Source organism: Girardinichthys multiradiatus, chromosome 6 (genome assembly GCF_021462225.1).
Source record: "Girardinichthys multiradiatus isolate DD_20200921_A chromosome 6, DD_fGirMul_XY1, whole genome shotgun sequence".
In the NCBI taxonomy this organism is placed as follows: domain Eukaryota; kingdom Metazoa; phylum Chordata; class Actinopteri; order Cyprinodontiformes; family Goodeidae; genus Girardinichthys; species Girardinichthys multiradiatus.
In genome coordinates this window covers 10,349,680-10,361,682 of record NC_061799.1, presented here as the reverse complement: position 1 = coordinate 10,361,682, position 12,003 = coordinate 10,349,680, and positions in this window count along the sequence as shown.

Sequence of the window (12,003 nt, the reverse complement as noted above, 5' to 3'; positions counted from 1 at the left end):
CACCTTATTGGATTGAAGTGATGTTGTAAGATGTGAGACTGATAAAATCATTCAGATTTAATCTTACTGTTGCTAAAGGTCACTCTACAAGTTATTGAATCATGGAGTGAATCATGGAGTTTCTTTTTTACATCACTTCAGCATTGGTGTCAATAATTTAAGAAGCTGGTGAGAACCAGATTGTTATTGTTCTGACGTGTAAAACCTAAAAAATAAATATAGCGTCTACTTTTTTTTTTCTACAATGATTCTGTTCAAAGGTTTTCTAATAATACTTTTTTACGCATTGTATGGTTGGGTCAAATCTCTCAAACCCCAATTTGTTTTAAACCAGTTTTGGTGCTACTAACAGCTAACAGATGCTAAAAGAATGCATCTATATAGCCTCAAGTGATCACTTCTGAATGGATTTCACTTACCTGCTGTATGAACAAGCAGGCACACATCTGGCTGTGTGAAAACAGACTGATATAGAGCCAATTCTGAGTAATACGCTGTATATAAAGACAGGGAGTCTCCTTATGCTTCAGCAAAACCCTGATTTCCATTCTGTCACACCTGAACAGAATTACGTTATTATAGATTAAGACATTAATCTGAGGCATTTCAAATCTGCCAGAATCCTATTAAGAGCTGGCATTTGAGTATGTTACAATATACAACAGAAATGAGTACATCCTTGAGGAATATCACCTAAATGTCAAATCTGTTCTGCAGTGCAGCATTATTTCTGAGCTGAACTGTGCATTATTAAATTGGTGTAATTAAAACAATGAGAGTAGATGTGCTACGTTTAAAATACAGAGCCTACAAAAAAAATCTGACAATACTTTGCATATAAACATTATAAGCTCAAGCTCAGTAGAGCATATGTGAATATCAATGTTCCAGTTTGCCACATAATCACAAATGGACTTAGGTCTGGACTTTGACAGAACCATTTCATATAAATACTTTGATCTTAACAATTCCATTGTAGGTCCGGCTGTATGTTTAGGGCTATTGCTATGTTGGAAGGTGAACTTCCATCCCACTCTCAGGTCTTTTGCTTCCAGCAGGTTTCCTCCAGGATTGCTCAGTATTTAGCTCCATCTATCTTCCCAGCTCCCAGTTTCCTTGTCCCTTTGGAAGAAATGCATTACAACAGCATGTGTTCCCCATGTGTTCCCCATTGTGAAACTGTGTTTCACAATGGGGAAGGCGTGGTCATGGTAATGTGCACTGTTAGTTTTCCAAATTAAATAGTTTTGCATGTATGCCAAATTGTAAAGTTTTTCTCCCTTCTTACCTGGATTATGGTATGATGCAAGTGGCATTTCTCATTGCTTTCTTTTTAATTCTGACTTTCTTCTTGCTACACATTTTCATCAAGATCAAATTTGAGTAGTGTATGACTGATAATTGTCCTAATAGATTCTTCCAACTAAACTGTGGCTCTCTGCAACTGCTCCAGATTTGCCATTCGCCTCTTGGTTGCTTCTCTGATTAATGCTAATCCTTAGCAGCCTGTGACTTTTGGTGGACAGCCATGTCTTGGTAGGTTTGCAGTTGTTCCACACTCTCAGCTTTCAATAATGCATTGAACAGTGTTATGTGAGATTTCCAGGTTTCTCCATTACCCTGTCAGTGCCACATTTAATGTTTGTTGAAGACCAAATTGCAGACAGGAGGGTGGCAGGCACATGATGGAGTGATTACTTAACTATGAAAATAGGATTACTTGAAAACTGAGATCCAAACAACAGAACAAGTGAACTAGGGCAAGTATAAGAGGAATTTACACCAATGCATGTGAGATAACAGAGGGCTTAAATACAGAGGTGGATTAATGCTGGACTGTAAAACACCTGTGCAGGGAACATGACAAAGGAGCTAAAAAATCTTGATTAATCTCACAGGACCGAAACATGGAATAACTACAACTAAACACATATGATCACGGACCATAATAAAGAATTAGGAATAAAACCAAACTCAGTCATTACTCCTGATTGTGCCCTTTGTTCACTAAAGCTCTTTTACAAGCCTCTGAGGCCTTCACAAATCCCAGTTATTAGGATTTTATCTGCTAGATGGATTGATAAAGGGATGGATTATAGTATGTGGCTGAAACATCACAAATATGTAAAAGTTCAAGGGGCAATTGTTTTTTATTTTATTTAGGGGTGTCAAACTAAAAGAATAAGAAGTTTTGAAAAGTATTTTTTAAAAATAAATACATTAGGTTTTATAGGTTCAATGTGACAACATGAGGAAAAGTTCAAGGGATATCAATATTTTTGCAAGGCAGTGTACAAAAACAGAAGTGTTGTCAATACATTTGTGCTTATGGGCTACAACTCTGCCTTCCCTAACCCACAAGTAGAATTATCCATGGGTGTGGCTGTAAACCCTATACCGTCCTGTCTAGGTAAATGTCTGTGGTCTGTTGGACCATTTGGTCGTTACTATACTATACGTCCCAGCGTCATCTGCTACTCTATACCCCAGGATGGTCTGCAACCGTAACTCCCAGCAGGAATTGCTGCTGATAGGAAGGGGCGTCACAGCTGATGTTACAGTGGGCAATATAAGGACACGGAAGACGACCCACCTTTGCTTTTCTCCCGCTGGTCCTTACTGATCGAAGGCCTGGATTTAATACGTAACCCAAGAAAAACCCACAGAGGTTTTCCAAGGAGACAAAATTTTTGTTTTCTGTTCCAGTCGACTGCTGACGGTCCATCATATTTTCCCCTTTTGCGAGAGGAGGAAGACCGGCTGTCTTTGAGCTTGTTACAGACGCGTAACCAACTCCCCCCTCTCCCCCTGCTCCAGAGACGATGACGCCAAGTAATCCCGTTTTGTTTTTATTTCTATTAGAAATAGCTTGGGCAAGATAGAGTAGGATTTTAGGGCAATTTAGAATCGCCACTTATAGTCCAATGTGTTCTAAGTTGTATGTGCATGCAATGTCTTATTGAAATGTTGATTGCTGTTGGACTCTGAAAGCCAACGCGCTTTGAAGCTGTGCGTGTCTCACTGTGTTTGAACACTTGAGCGCAGACTCAGGTGAACTTAAAGTTGGACTGCTAGAACCTCATGGTGGAATACTCACTGTTCCATTGTCATCACTCTTAGTGTTTTTCCACTGGTTGCCGCCTAAATGTTTTATGACCCTTTTATGTTTCACTGAGCTCCAACTTTGGGGGTTTTATGACTGGTGGAGGCCGCTCCCAGAGCTTTGCCCAGTATCATATTGTTTCTTGTTTTTGCCATAACTGCTAGTTTGACTTTCATACACACTCAATATTGTTTTATCTTGTTTAGTTAGTTATTTTGACACTTTTTTGTAGAAGTTTTGCATGCTTGATTAGGTAAAGATTATTGTATCAGAATAGCGAGGTGTATCAGGGCTGTTGATTTAATAAATATTCACGTAGACAAAGAGAAAGCGTAATCATAATTCTTACAGGTCTCAAGTAGAGCAAAAGGGCTGTAAACAGTCAACAGAACTAAAAGAAGGTCTATATAAATGCCACCAAAGGCTGAAATAAAAAAATCTATATCTACATGTCAAACACTGGTTCATGTCACAGAAAAAAAAACAGTCCTTTCTTAGTCAAATCTTAGACGTTGTAGACCTTAAAATAGGAGTAGACCTTTTGGGCTACAACCTTCCACCCCTAAAATGTTCTTACTGCTTTTAAATTGATTTGTAATCAACCCAGGAACTACAAAGGTTTAATCCTATTATAAACTGGAAAATGCTGGAGTACCATTGTCACTGTTCACACAAACTGAGAGTGTGCTGGTAGAGAAAGAGGCCCATTTTTCCAAATTCAACAGCATCAAGCTTGACTAAAATCTGTAGCTGCGCACAAGGACAGCTAGAGATGGTTTTATGGTCAGATGAGACAATGATTGAGCTATTTGGCCACAATGATGAAATATGTTTGGATGACTCAATGTGAGGCTTTCAATCCTAAAAAAGCTGTTCTAACTGTCAAGCATGGTGGAGGTAGCATCATGCTCAAGGTAGTTGTACAGGATGGAATAATGAAGAAGGAGGAATAAATCCAAATTATTTCACTTCCACTCAAATTTATAAGAAGCTAGATGAAACTTCATGACAACCATGTCTTCCATCAGGAGACAAAACCCAAAAACACATCTAAAATTGGTTTGGAATGGATAAAGCAGGCTAACAATAAATCTCTGGAATGACCCTCAAACCTATTGAACTTCTGGGACATAACTTTACTCTGCCAGGCAATCCCCCAAGTAATATAAACTCTTCTGAGAGTGGTGATCAAATATTCAACCAAAAGTATGCCAGAGTCATGGTAACGTTTGTTTTGTTTTTCCTGTACATTGCTAGGATTCATACATACATATGCAGATGTTGGTATGGATGTGTGTGCAGTCATATTCACTGAATAAGAATATGTGTTTCAATAACAATTGTTTGTCAGATTAAGAGTTTTTTTTTAAAATAATCTTTAAGCAGGTATACAACACACCTTTCAAAAAGCCTACATTTATGTATCAAAAAATGTTTTTTTATTTGTCTGATGTAATATTCTAAATATCTGAAAAGTCTTGTTGTTCATGAGGAAATATCCTGGTTAAAATATTGAACAAGATGCAGTTACTGAGAAGTGGGAAATGTTTTATAACAATGTGAAATAGCACAGTGGTGATCTCACTTCTTTTGTATGTTGTTTGGAAAAGAGATTCAGGGCCTTTCAAAAGTATTCACACCCCTTTGACATTTCCACATCTGGGTTTTTACAACTACAAACGTCATTTTGTTGCGATTTTATGTGATAAGTAGTGCATACTTGTGAAATGAAAGGAAAATTATGGATGTTTTTCACAAATCATTTCCCGAGTATAGCCCTTTTTTACCACGATGCCCCTAAATAAAATTAAGTGCCTTCAATTAAGTTCCCTCAAAAGTCACCTAATCAATAGTTCCACTGTGTGTCATAATATAGCGTTTCTTTAAACTCTGAGGAGAACACAACCACAGATTCAGGACAGCGTTTTAACAGATTTATTTTGTGAAAAAAAAGAAACAAGGCGAGACAAGGACCCAGGCAATGACAGCAGGAGACTGGTTCTTCTCTGGAAGGGAAGGTGACAATGTTATGGATATCCCAGGAGAATTTCAAGGTGTTTTCTTTTAGAAGGGACTAGACACGACTGGTTTTATTTGGGACACATGGAATATGGGGTGGACACGATAATGGGATGGTAACCGCAAACGGACAGTGGTGGGACTGATGATGGAGTCAACCTTGAAGGGACCCAAAAATCTGGGAGCCAACTTCTTGGAATAAGCCTTCAAGGGAAGACAACCAGACCTCCTGTCCCGGGGAATAAGTGGGGGCAAGTCTTCTCTTCTTATCGGCATACTTCTTGTTTTGAGCAGCAGTGCGTTGGAGGCAGGTCTTGGTTTGGTCCCAGATTCTTCTACAGGACAACATGTGACTACAGACAGATGGAAGAATGGGGTCAGGCAAAGAAGCAGGGAGGAGAGAAGGCTGGAAGCCAATAGAAGCCTCAAAAGGCGAGAAGCCAGATGCAGCAGATATGTGACTGTTGTGTGCAAATTCAACCCAAGGTAGATGTTAGACTCCAAGAGGTGGTATTATTATTACACAAGCAACGAAGGGTGCTCTCAAGCTCTTGGTTGAGCCTCTTGCATTGCCCGTTGGTCTGGGGGTGATAGCCAGAAGAGGTTTGGGATCTAGCCCCAAAAGATGCACAGAAGTCCCTCCAGACCTGTGAGATAAACAGAGGACCTCGATCAGAGGGAATCTCTGTGGGGATATCATGTAACCTGAAAACATGGTTTACCAGGAGCCTAGCTGTCTCGGAGGCAGAGGGGAGCTTAGTGAGAGCTACTAAGGGGCAAGTCTTAGAGAACCGGTCAATGATTGACAGAATGACTGTCTTATTTTTGGATGGAGGAAGTCCAGTAACAAAGACCAAGGCTATGTGTGACCATGGACGATTAGGAACAGCTAAGGGTTGAAGAAGACCTGCCGGAGGTTGGTGAGAAGGTTTGTTTATAGCGCAGATAGCCCAGGCAGACACAAACTCAGCGGTGTCTTTATTTAAAGAAGGCCACCAGAAATAACGGCGAAGGAAACCAATAGTGCGGCTAGTTCCTGGGTGACCCAAAAACTTAGAAGAATGGCCCCATTGTAATACTCTGGATCTAACAGTCTCAGGAACGAATAGGCGCTCAGGCAGGCCTCCACCTGGGTCAGGTTCAACCAGTTGTGCTTGGTGGATAAGGTCTTCAAGTTGCCAAGACAATGCTCCCACTACACAGGATGGGCATAGGTTCAGCCTCTTCCTCAGAGGCAGAGAACTGTCTGGACAAAGCATCAGGTTTTAAATTCTTAGAACCTGGGTGGTAGGTGATAGAAAAGTTGAACCGAGAAAAGAATAGTGACCAACGTGATTGACAGGGGTTAAGGCGTTTGGCTTTCTGGATGTAAGCCAGGTTCTTGTGTTTAGTCCAGATAACAATGGTTTGCGATGTTCCCTCCAACCAATATCTCCATTCCTCAAGCGACATTTTAATGGCGAGTAGTTCTCTGTCTCCAACATCATAATTTATCTCAGCGGGGGAGAACCGCTTAGAGAAAAAAGCACGTGGGTGCAACTTGCCATCTGTCGGGGAGCGTTGAGAGAGGACAGCTCCAACTCCAGTGTCAGATCCATCAACCTCCAGAATAAACTGTTCCTTCAGGTTGGGATGGGTAAGAACTGGAGCTGATGCAAATCGCTGCTTGAGGGTAGCAAAAGCCTTATCAGCCTGAGGAGACAATAAAAAGGGTTGTTTAATGGATGTCAGGGCAGTAAGAGGAGAAGCAATTCGGCTGAAATCCTGGACAAAACATCTGTAAAAATTGGCAAAGCCTAGGAAACTTTGAAGCTGTTTACGACTTGTGGGGGTCGGCCATTCTTGAACTGCACAAATTTTACTGGGGTCTGGCTTCCCCTGTCCACCCTCAAAAATAAATCCAAGAAAGGTTACAGTGGGGACATGAAATTCACATTTCTCGGCTTTAATGAACAGACTGTTCTCTAAAAGTCTCTGCTGCACTGACCGGACATGATTGTGGTGATCCCTTGGGTCCTTTGAAAAAATTAGTATGTCATCCTGATAAACAAAAACGAAGACGTTCAGGAAATCCCACAGGATGTCATTTACAAGAGCCTGGAAGACAGCTGGAGTGTTTGTTAAACCAAAAGGCATAACTAAGTACTCATAATGTCCAATAGGAGTCTTAAAAGCAGTTTTCCACTCGTCCCCCTCCCGAATCCGAACAAGATGATAGGTGTTTCACAGATCAAGTTTGGTGAAGATAGTTGCTCCTTGAACTGCTTCAAAAGCTGAGGAGAGAAGGGGAAGAGAGTACTTGTTCTTGATGGTTATTTCATTTAGGCTATGGTAATCGATGCAGGGCCTTAGAGACCCGTCCTTTTTGGACACAAAAAAAAAAAAACCAGCTCCTAAGGGAGAGGAGGTGGGGCGAATTATGCCTGTCTTAAGGGAATCGTTAATGTATTTCTTCATTGCCTCATGCTCAGCTTCAGCTAGCCGAAACAGGCGACCTGAAGGGAGAGGAGCACCAGGAAGAAGGTTGATAGAGCAATCATAGGGACGATGTGGAGGAAGTGACAGGGCAGAGTCTTTACTGAATACACGCTGGAGGTCATGATACTCTTTAGGTACATTAGAAAGATCCGGTTCTGAAGGCGGGACGGAAAGAGAAGAGGAACAGACGGCCGAAAGAAGGCAGGAGGCATGACAGTTTTGGCTCCAAGCTTCAATACAGGAATGGGACCAGTTTATATGGGGGTTATGAGCCTTGAGCCAAGGGTGGCCCAGAACTATATGCACTTCTTTAGTGGGAAAAACAAAAAATGAGATAGTCTCGTGATGGTTCCCTGAAGTGATTAACTCGAGGGTCTCAGTCTGATGAGTGATGGAGTGAAGGGCTTGGCCATCTAGAGCATTGACTTGAATAGGTTGATTTAGTTAAGAAACGGGGAGATTGAATTCATGAACCAACTCTGGACTAATTAGATTCTGTTCAGATCCCGAATCAATCAAAACCCTTAAAGGAATCTGAACCTGTGATGCAATTAAGGAAGCAGGGAGAGTTAATCGTGAGAAGTGATTGCTATGAATAGCGCCCACCAGCACCCCCTGTCTTACTGGCGGGCCTGATCTTTTGGGTGAACAGGGCACTGAAAAAGGAAATGACCGGGGCCTCCGCAATACAGACAAAGAGCTGAACTGCAGCGTCTCTGTTTCTCCTCCAAAGAGAGACTAGTTCTGCCTATCTGCATGGGTTCAGGCTGCATGTTGTTTACATTAGGAGGCTTGTCGAAAACTGATGACATCATGTTATGTGACTGACTAGGGCATCTGGGATATGGAGTACTAAACTCCTTCTTTATTCGATTTCTTTCTCTTCTCCGATTATCAATTTGAATGGATAGTTCGATCAATTCTTCTAGAGAGCACGTTTCGTCTCGACATGCTAGTTCATCCTTTAGGCTTTCATTTGATGCATTTAGGAACGCGCTTTTTAGGGCCAGGGAATTCCATTTTGACTCAGCAAGTGTGTGGAACTTAATGGCCATGTCAGCTACCGACCTTGCCCCTTGTCTAAGAGCCAAAGGTTTTTTAGCTGCCTCCTCATTACTTATCTTGGGGGTGAAAGTTAAGTTAAATAAATCCAAAAACACCTGAAAAGAATAATACTGAATGGAAACTTCATCAATAAGAGCCTCCGCCCATTGTAATGCCCTGTCCCTGAGTATCCCGACTATATAAGATATTTTACTGCCGTTGTCAGGAAAAGAGCATGGGGAACGGTGGAAAACAAGTGTGCATTGAAGATGAAACCCTCTACTTTTACTCAAATCTCCAGAAAAAGGCTCAGGAGGAGGTGGGAGAATTTCCCGGCTTACCGCTCGGGACTGGACCGGAGTTGGCGGCGCCCGAGCTGGAGGAAGAGCAGAGGGAGCACTGTTAGCGGAGAGCGAGGAAAACACTGCTTGAAGCTGTTGAGCCATGAGATTTACTGTCTGTTGAATATCGGTTTGCTGTTGGGACAATGATTGTAGTGTAGCCTGATGCTGCCCTAAAAGAATGCCCTGATGGGAAACAGCTGTCTGTAGTTGTGGCTCAGAGTTCTCTTGGTCTGCCCGTTCTGTCATAATTTCTTTAAACTCTGAGGAGAACACAACCACAGATTCAGGACAACGTTTTAACAGATTTATTTTGTGAAGAAAAAGGAACAAGGCGAGACAGGGACCCAGGCAATGACAGCAGGAGACTGGTTCTTTTCTGGAAGGGAAGGTGACAAGGTTATGGATATCCCAGGAGAATTTCAAGGTGTTTTCTTTTAGAAGGGTTTGTTCAGGAACTAACAGCCAGAGTGGTTGTGGTTTAGCTGGAGAGGTAAGTCTTTCCTCTGAGATGGAGGTTGGCAGGATGAGTTTCCTTTAGCTCTCAAGTGATGACTCAGTTTAAGCGTTCCCACGCAGGAAGGTGGACAGGCAAGTGACAACAGAAGTAAGGTTCTCCAAAAAAACCTTACCCAAGCCAGGGCCAGAAGCTGAGAAGGCAGGGAGACTCACGGTGGGAGATGAGGAACGAAACCTTGAAGCTCGCTCAGAAAAACAGATCACAGGACTAGGAGCCTTAAAAACCCATCAGGCAAGGTCTGTGGAAAAAGACAAGAGAAAATTCCGATTAGGTTCAGCAAAAATGTATGCACAAGCACTGCACATCACGATCAGTACCACAAAAATGTAGCAAGGGGCTGACGTCTCCCTCCTGGTCTCAGCTCCTTAAGAAGGCCAGTGATTAGGCCCTGATCAGCAGCACCTGCCAGGAAACGCTCTAGAGCAGAGGGTGGAAAGAAACACACACACACACACACACACACACATACACTGCGCACCAACACAGAGCCCTGACACTGTGTAATTTAATCTCAGTATAAATGTATCTGTTCTGTGAAGACTTCTGAGGTTTGTTGAAGAAGCCTAGAGAACAAACATTGCCATTAAGACCAAAAAACACAGTTCAGGAATAAAGTTATTTTAGGTTATAAAATACATGTCAAAGCATTTAACATTTCACAGAGCACTGTTTGTCCAGCCATAGAATGGCCATTCACCCTAACTAGGGTTGCAACTTGCCACAAACCATGTAGGGGACACAACAAGCATGTGGAAGAAGGTGCCCTACATGCAAATCACTATGCCTGGAAGAGAAATAACACTGCTCTTTGCACATACTACCCCCACTGTGAGACATGGTGGTGGTAGCATCATGCCATAGGATGCTTTTCTTCAGAAAGGGGAGGGAAGCTGGTCAGAGCTGATGGTGAGATGCAGAGACCTAAATACAACCCTAGAAGAAAACATGTTAGAAGCGATGAGAGACTTAAGACTGGGGCAGCAGTTCATAGGTGTCCCTAAACAGAAAGCTGAATCTACAATGAAATGATTTAAGTAAAAAAGTATTCATTTATAATTATGCACAGTTTTGTGTTGATCTATTAAACAAAATCCCAAAAAATACACTTAAGTTTATGAAAATTGAGAAGAAGATTTCAACGAGTAAAAATGCTTTTGCAAAGCAGTGTAGATGTGAGAGAAATGAGGAAAAAACTATCAGGGTAGATTTGCAGTATTTGAGAGCTCTGTGTGAGCACACAGCTGCTGACTTAAGACATAAGACTTTGATTGTTCTGGTTTCAAACTTTCCCAGAAATGGGGGATGAAAAGTAAGAAATGCTGCATAAAAACATGAGAAAACTGATGTTAGACCCAAATCCCTCCCTCCTTGGTAACAGTCGTGCAGACACGGTCACACCTGCCACAGGCACAAATGCTTGAGATGCTGCCAACACAGGCTCATATTCAGACACAGAAAACAGGAGACTATCTCTAAACACTCTGAATTCCAATGCCTCATATTGTATAACAGCATTTTCTGCAAAAAGCAAGTCCTATATATAGAATAACGTGTTGGAGGTGGCTCTTTCTGTCCTTTATCAATCTCATTTTATGATTTTGTAATGGGCTTTGTAGCAATATAGACAACTCCAACTTGTTTTAAGAGACACAGAAAATAGCTGTTGCACGAGCTCATCATTTTAAAATGATAAAGTCTGGGTGATATATTAAAGGGTAAAATATCATCTATAATGTCCTCGAACAAAATCTGGAGAGTAGAAAGACCAAAGATAGAATTTTAGCAGTCATAGTATAATAGGAGGCGGATTTGGTTTAATATTGTATTATTTATTAATGCTAGTATTTATTATTGTATTACATAATATCCAGTACTGTATGTGCCCCCCTACAGATTTCTGCTGTCTTTGCTTTTGTTTTTGTTTCCAATCCATCAATCCATTTTCTAAAACCTATTCTTCCATACTGGGTAACAGGAGAGTTGGTTCCCATCTCCAGCAGTCTACGGGCGAGAGGCGGGATACAACCTGAACAGGTCACCAATCCATCGCAGGGCAACACAGAGACACGCAGGACAAACAACCACCCACACACTCATTCATACCTAAGGACAATTATATAGAGACCAGTTAACTAAACAGTCATGTCTTTGGACTGTGGGAGGAAGCCGGAATACCTGGAGAGAACCCACGCATGCATGGGGAGTACATGCAAACTCCATGCAGGAAGATCCCAAGCCGGCAGTCGAACCCGGGACCTTCTTGCAAGAAAACAGTGCAGCCCATGTTTTCAATTATCCAACAAATTTTAATATGACACAAAATTAATCTTAGTAAATAAAAATGCAAGTTTCAAATGATTGCTCTTATTTTTATAAAAAAGCTATTTGAATCAACCTGGTACTGTTTAAAACTATAGTTGGTTACCTGTAAGAGCTTATTAACGATACACATCTGGGGGCTCACAAATAAAGACCGAAAACGTGTCTCGGTTAAGGTC